This window comes from Triticum urartu, chromosome 1A (assembly GCF_056163025.1).
Source record: "Triticum urartu cultivar PI428250 chromosome 1A, HENAU_Tu73, whole genome shotgun sequence".
Classification (NCBI taxonomy): domain Eukaryota; kingdom Viridiplantae; phylum Streptophyta; class Magnoliopsida; order Poales; family Poaceae; genus Triticum; species Triticum urartu.
This window is the reverse complement of record NC_141873.1, coordinates 234,926,527-234,935,083: the sequence shown is the minus strand read 5'-3', so window position 1 is coordinate 234,935,083 and position 8,557 is coordinate 234,926,527.

The window sequence follows — 8,557 nt, the reverse complement described above, 5'->3', positions numbered from 1 at the left end:
GATGTTCAATTGTTGTGGCTACATTCTGTTATTGTATACCATGTGAGGAATAAATCAAATTTTGCTGTACTAAATACATGAGAAACAAATACAATTGCTATATTTCCAAGTCATTAAGCATGCTTCGTTTGGTTAACTATCTGATCTTCTATTAGGAGTATGTTATATTGTGCAATGTGGTGCTCAGTTAACGTTCGGTTCATTTGTTGTGGTGTTTAGTTAACTGCTTGGTTCAATTCTGCAATGCGATGTTCAATTGTTGTGGATGCATTCTGTTATTGTATACCATGTGAGGAATAAATCGAATTTGGCTACACTTAATACACGAGAAACATATACAAGTGCTATATTTCCTAGTTCTTAATAATGCTTGGTTTGGATAAATGGGTTTTCCATGTGGCTTGAATTAATCTGATGAATCTGCAATGTGCTTATTTTTCATCAACATATTTTACTGATAGCATGTGAACCCTTACTTAACCTGATGACTAACTACCTTATATGTGTTGCAGGGAAACACTGGGAAGCATTGAGGTTTACAAGATAGTACTAACTATCATACCTTGCCTTTTTATTACTTTGCCCCATTTCCAATATAGATAAGATATTTATGCACATCCTTTTTTTCAAGGTTCACTGATGATTACCTATCAAACCACCTATGTGGTCAGGAGGCGAGGAAAGTTTTCATACAATACCCACGGTTACCTGCAGGATTTATTCTTCCTCCCCTTGACAACTGAAGCCTATGAGGAATTATTACAAATGGAAGACATTTGTATAGCCATGAGACAATCTGAGCATTTAGAATCTTTAGACACATGGAGTTACATTTGGGGGACTGAGCACTATTCCTCCATCAAAGCATATAAAGTCTTAATTGGTCACAAACAGACACCCCCACACTTCAACTGGATCTGGCAGAGTTCATGCCAACCAAAGCATAAAGTTTTCTTCTAGCAACTTCTTCATGATCGAGTCAATACCAGAAACTTACTTAAAAGGAAGAGTTTTGTGTTGGAGGATTACAACTGTGATGTTGGAGGCTGTCAACAAGAAGAAACACTGCACCATCTCTTCTGGAGCTGTCCATTTGTTCAACAATGATGGGACTTCATTTGTCCAACAAGAGCTCCAAACTTGTCTATGTTAGAAGCATTCCAAGACCTCAAAGAAAAGCTAAGGTATCCATTTTACATGGAGATAATCATTCTTGGAGCATGGGCCATTTGGATCACCAGAAACAATAAGATTTTGAAAATATTGCACCTTCATTCCAAGGGTGGAAGTTCATATTTCTGGAGGAACTGAAGCTTCTCAAATATAGAATGAGGAAGAAGCATGAGAGACAATTTTCAGTTTGGCTTGATAGCATGTTGTGATTACTTCGTTCTTAGGCTAGTTGGTTGTTTAGTTTTTTCTTTCTTTTTTTTCTTTCTTCCTTTGTTTCCTAGGTTTTAGGTTTTTTAGTCTTTTTGTTTCTTGGACTTACCTCAAGCCTTTCAGACATCTTTGCTTCTCTGAGTTTTTTATTAATAAAAATTGCAGTGGGGTCTTATCCTACTATTTATAGTCAAAAAAATACCCACGGTTCAATATTGAAGTGTTCCTGAAGAGGTCGAAGGATGGATAGTCAATCATCCACAGGCATTGGCCTAAAGTTGCAAAGACCTTCAACATGAATGAAGGCTCAATATTCGCCTTCCGCTTCAGCAGTTTTCCAGATGAGATGCATCTCTCCATGTACCGTCTATGATGCTAATTTCAAAAGGTTCTAGATGTTGCATGTGAAACTTGCTGCTGGTGCAGTTGTGTAATTGGGTAGCTGAGTGCTGAAGCTATATCATGTTGTACCCCGACGTATTTCAATTATGAAATCCTTCTTCCTCAATATGGAAATGGAATATATTATGTGCTTAATATGAATGTCAATTAGATTAGTAAATGGATTATTAATAATAGGGCAATTAGCCTGCTAATTCACCAATTAGCTTGCTACTTGGGTTTTCCTATTGCAGACGGTTAATGAGAAAACACTATGGGAGATGACCTCAGGAAACGCACACAGTTTCTAGGAATAAACCATGTTGGATCAATGAACAATCACACACAACATTCTCTTCAAAACTTTTTGCGTTACGCCACCTTGCGCAAATGTTTTCCTTGTAGTGACTGTGTGGGATGTATATACGAACGGAAACGTTTAGTGGTGACTGACTGTGTGGGATGTACTTACGACTGTAAATGATTTCGCATGTACAATTATATTTTTTTGAGCACTATTGTACATATTTCTGTATTTGAGCACTCGCCGGTCGCACACGACCTCATTTTGCCGAGCGTGTGTGCTAGGAGGTCATATCCCCGACTGTTTCTGGGTCGTGTGGGAAGGACCCCCCTATCGCCCACACTCACTTGGCGATGGTTCCGAATGCCGTCGCGGAAAGGGGTTAAAAATCATTTGTTTAGGACCGACGTGCACCAGTGTCTAGTCGTGATCGTAATTGCTACAATTGTGGAAGACCCGGACACTACTCCAATGAGTGTACGACTCCCTACAAGAAAAGAGAAGATTCACCAAAAATAAGAAGTAGAAGAGATGAATCACCTCCAAGAGAGAGAAGGAGTAGAGATGATCGTTATGAACGAAGACCCTCTCATAGAAGCAAGGATTCGGAAAGGAAGGAAAAGTCATCAAAGAGGTACACAAGACGAAGACATCAAGCTCACTTTGATGAATGTGTATCCGGTTCTGACTCCGACAACTACTCCGGGAGAAGCTATCACTCCGACTCTGAATATACTCATGATGAAGGCGTTGCCGGTCTCAACTTGTGTCATCCAACTCCTATGACATATTTGGCTCACCAAATGAAGGAATTGGAATATGCTTCATGGCTAAAGTCCCTAAGGTATCACACCCCGAGTATGTTGATTTCAATAGTGATGAAGATGATTTGGTAGGTGATGATGATTTACTTGTTGACAAAACTAGTGATCAAAACTATGATGAACTTGCTAGTAATCATGTTAATCAAGATGAAATGAATGACAATGATAAGAAGGAGATTGAGCATCTAACTAAAGAACTAAACACTCTTAAGTTGGCTCATGAAACAACTCCAGAGGATCATAGAGAGCTCCTAAGGACTCATGAGAAGCTAAGCTTTGAGAAGCTAAATTTAGAGGAAGAGCATGAGTTCCTAAAAGCTATCAATGATGATCTTCGAAAGAAGAGTTCTTCTTATCTTGCCAAACGTCTCCTCTTGTCTACTTATATGCCACAAGTAAAACCTAGCAATAAGAGCAGGAAAGATTCTTCCTTTAGTAGTAACAATAAGCATGTTAAATCCAATATTGTTGCTTCTAGTAGTTCTCTTGATTCCACTAATGATTCTCTTACCAAGTTACAATTGAGCAAGAAAATAGCTTATCGAAGGGAACTATAGAGAAAGGTGTTTACAAGAGCCTTGCTGGAAGTAAGAAATTTGAGGAAATTGTACGCAAGCAAGGAAGGCACTAGAAGAATCAAGGTGTTGGTTTTGGACGAAAGTTCAATGCCAATGGAGTTGAGTGGGAAGAAGATCAATACCCTAAGAAGAAGTTTGTTCCTCAACAAGAGAAGTATGACCCCACTTCTTTCACGGGAACACAAGCTCAAGATGATCTTCCACCACAAGACCACAACTAAAAGGCAAGGACAAACTTCAAGAAGAGACTGATTCATTTGAAGAAGCTGCTAAGGCCATGGTCAAGTGGGTTCCCAAGACTATGTCAAGTTCTACTTCATCAAGTACGACTACAACTCCAAGTAGGGCTGGGGAGAAGATCGAACCTCGGGAGCTAAACGAGTAGCTCGTGACTCGGCTCGAAACGACTCAAACTCGAAGAAACAGGCCAAGCCGACCTTTAGTTTAAGATCGTTTACATACCAAGTTAAACGAGCCGATCTCACGAGTACTCCGGTAACTCGTTAAGCTTGGTAAAAAAATCGATGTTTTTAGGGGTAGTAAAATATAGCCAGTAAACACCTTGTGTCCCAGCACAAGGCCAGCCGCTCAAGTCCGATCCACCCAAGAGACTCACACGTACATGATCACATATGCACATGCTAAATTCTTAGTTAATATTTTATCGTATTTGTAAGGTCTAATGTTCATATCTTTAACGAGCTTAACAAGCTAAATGAGCTAGCCCGCGAGTTATACGAGTCGAGCCAATCTTGAATTTGAGCTCGTTATAGTAACGAGTCGAGTCAAGCTAGCTCATTAATGAAACGAGCTTTAGAGAGTCGAGTCGGGCTAGCTCGACTCGGCTCGAATTCCACCCCTAACTCCAAGGATTCCATCAAGTTGATGTGGATCCCAAAGAAGAAGAACTAGAGTGTTCTTGAGGGTGACTCCACCAACATACTTCACTCATATACATTTTGGCAAGAGTCGAGTCGAGCTAGCTTGTTAATGAAACGAGCTTTAGCGAGTCAAGTCGAGCTAGCTCGACTCGGCTCGAATTCCACCCCTAACTCCAAGGATTCCCATCAAGTTGATGTGGATCCCAAAGAAGAAGAACTAGAGTGTTCTTGAGGGTGACTCCGCCAACATACTTCACTCATATACATTTTGGCAAGAACATGTGCAATCAACTTTCATATCTTGCACTAGTTCATGGAGTCACAAACCCTCTTGTTGGTAAGACAAGGGATAAGGTAACCTAATGCTTGCATGGACATCATTATATGTGTGTTTCACTCTATGTCTATGGATATCCTTGTATGTTCCTTGTGGGACTAACCCATGTAGGTATTGAAAGTATAACACTCCAATGGATTGCTCCAAAAAGATCTATATCAACATTGATGCCTTATATTTATGATGATTACAATGATGAATGTGGGTTTGAAAGAGTTTCAACTCAAGGTAATGAGCCCAATATTTTGGAGGGTGTTGAATCTTATCGCAATGATGAAAGTGGATTTGGAGAGGACATGACTTTATTTAGTGATGAATCGAACATTTCGGAAGAGGTTTCAATCGATTATGAAAACAAAGTTGCTATCTATTATGATTATGGTGATGACATGTATGCTATAAAGAATAATGATAACCATGAAACTTTTCATCGTGATTTTAATTTTCAATCACATGATAGTTATTTTGTTGAGTTTGCTCCCACTATTATTCATGAGAACAAATTTACTTATGTGGAGAGTAATAATTTTTGTATGCTAGTAGATCATGGAAATAATGATTTGTGTGATTGTTATATTGTTGAATTCATCCATGATGCTATTGAAAATTATTATGAGGGAGGAACATATGCTTGTAGGTATTGCAATAATATCAAGTTTCATCTCTATTGGTTGAAAATCTTGAAGTTATGTTTGTTTTGCTTTCCTATGCTAGTTGATTCTTGTTCCCATAAGTTGTTTGCTCATAAAATCCCTATGCATAGGAAGTGGGTTAGTATTAAATGTGCTAGTTGTATGCTTCATGATGATCTCTTTGTGTTTCAATTCTTATCTTTTATGTAAGCATCATCGAAATCATCATGCCTAGCTAAAAGGCATTAAAGAAAAGCGCTTGTTGGGAGACAACTCAACATTACCCATACTGTTTTTGTGTGTTCACATGATTATTCCACTATAGTAATCATGTTTTATTGCTTTTGTTTCGATAAAGTGCCAAGTAAAGCCTTTGGGATAGTGTGGATGATACTTGATTTGAATCTGTGCAAAAACAAAAACTTTTACGTTCAGTCCAGGATTTCTAAAAATTCATTGGGACGTGCTTTTGATTAGATTTTTTTACAGGTGATATATATACAAATTCCCTTCGTTTTCATAATTTTTCAGAATTTTTGGAGTATCCTAAGTATGGTTGGACTACAGATTACTACAGTCTGTTCTGTTTTTGACAGATTTTGTTTTCAATGCATAGTTTGCTTGTTTTCTAGTTTCTATGGCTTATATTGCTCAATATAAATTGTGGAAATGGTGAGGTACAGTAGGCATTGTGCGGAAACAATTATGAATCTTATCTTGACAGTACCAAAGTGAGTGATTTGTCCTCTAACCTATCTCATGAAATTTCGTTAAGTTTTGTCTGATTGAAATTTTCAAGTTATGGGTAAGATATCAATATGAGGATAATAAGGAGTGAAAAGACCCTAAGCTTGGGGATGCCCAAGGCACCCCAAGTTAATATCCAAGGAATATCCAAGCAACTAAGATTGGGGATGCCCCAGAAGGCATCCCCTCTTTTGTCTTCAACATTATCGGTAACCTCACTTGGGGCTATTTTTTCATTCATGACATGATATGAGTTTTGCTTGGAGCGTCATTTTATTTTATTACTATTTTCTTGCTGTTTTTAGAAAAATTCTTTGCATCTTTTATTTCAATAAAAAAGTCAACTATAGCCTTTACTATGCTTATTTTGCAAGTCTACATGTTGCTGTTTCAAAACAGAAAGTTTATCGATGTTGCAAAAATTCGCGAGAAAAGTTAGAATGTGATAAAATGTTTAAACTTTTTGCTCAATAAGCTATGATAAATTTCTATAGTGTGGTGAATTTTCATAATTTTTGGAGTTAAAGAAGTATTGATACTCTTGCATTGTTTACACACTGTACTGTTTTGGCAGATTGCTGTTATGTTCGCATATGTTTGCTTGTTTAATGATTTTCTATAATAGAGAATGATAAGGTTTTTGCGTTGGTTTATCTCACAAGTTCTTGTTCAGTTTTGTGTGGATGAAGTTTTTAAGATTTAGGGAAACCGTGATATAAAAGGAATTAAGGAGACACAAAATCTCAATCTTGGGGATGCCCAAGGCATCCCAAGTTAATATTCCAAGAAGTCTCAAGCATCTAATCTTGGGGATGCCCTGGTAGGCATCCCACCTTTCTTCTTCAACAATTATCAGTTAGTATTGGTTGAGCCTATGTTTTTGCTTCTTCACATGAGTTGTGCTATTCTTGGAATGCCATTTTATTTGATTTTCTTGCTGTTTTAATAAAATACTTAGATCTGAAAGTTTTTAAATAAGAGAGAGTCCTCAAATAGCTACCCATTTACATAACTACTCGCTTGATCTTCACTTATATCTTTTTGGAGTAGCTTGTCATTTACTCTTGTGCTTCACTTATATAAACCTATCTGGAGGCTAGCCGATCAATGTTTGTGAGAGAAATACGTGTCCGGGGTGTGAAACCGAGTTTTGTGTGTGTGTGTGAGAGGCGGTAGTCGGGAAGGGGAGTGGAACAGGAGTTGTGTGTGTGAGAGAGAGAGGGGGGAGTTTGTCTGATTGGTAAACAAATGAATAATGTCTGTTTTATAACTGGGATGGAGACGGAAAGGAGACCGCAACAAATGTTGTGTTTGCGGGAGAGAGTAATTTTACTGGTATGGGTCATATCTAGAGAGATATAAGGTGTGAGAGATAATCCAATAAAGAGAAAGACAAAGTGAAAGACGAGTGAGACTGTGTGTGGCGGTGAAAAAGAAAGCTTAGGTACCTAGTGATACCAGAGAACGGTAGAGACGTGAGAGATAATGAAAACCATGTAATGTATAATGATAGGGAGAGTGTGACACTTCTCAAGGGAGAAGTCGAGAGACCATGTTTGCGAAAATAGGAGAAACATGAAGTGAGCATGCAGGTGAGATGGAGAAAAGAGGTGATATCTACATGAAGGAGCATGCGAGAGAAATGGGCGTGAAAGGAGTCAACATAAAAGGGATTCAAATATTTGAATTCGAGATGATGATAGATGTAGTTCATACTCGAACCAAAATTGATCTATCAAACATGCATACTCATATGAATTCATGCGCATCTATGTTAGTTAATATGTAGATATTACTGATCCATAAATTTTAGTAGAACATAATTTGGTTTAAATTTTTTGAATTCAACCTTATGATTTTGAGATCATTGTATCTGTAAATCATATTATATATATAAAGGAGAAGAATTCTTTGTTGTTCTTTTGAAAGTATATAAAAAATGATGTATATAGAATTTTATTCCAATCGAAAATGGATCCTGCCCGAACAAAAATAGAATACAAACTAGATTAAAATTGAGTTGGCACAGTAAACGTGCACTCTTGCTCTGCAAAAATTTGAACGAAGCGGGGAAAGTCGTTGTAACCGCCCGAAACCAAAATCTACGAGATGGAAATTACTGCCTATCGCTGACATGCAAAGCCTATCGGCTCGATTTCTATAGGTTTCGATAGGGTTATGTTTGTAATTTCACTCAAACATGACATAGCAGCCTCTCACCCGGATTCATACATGGTGGGCGCCAAAACACAGTTTCTCCTTTGCCAAAATCGACTCCATCCCCGATTCATACACGGTGGGCGCCAAAACAAACTCTCAAAGACAAATATTCGTATGCGAGATTACCATCCTATCCCCAACCGACTAATATTGCTGTGATGTAGGAAATTTTAAACAGGGGCTAAGTTTGTAAATTTCCTCACATTTAAGACAAGCGCACCCTGAAGACATGATTCCCCCTTCCTCTCTCCCTCCATTTCCCCATTCGTA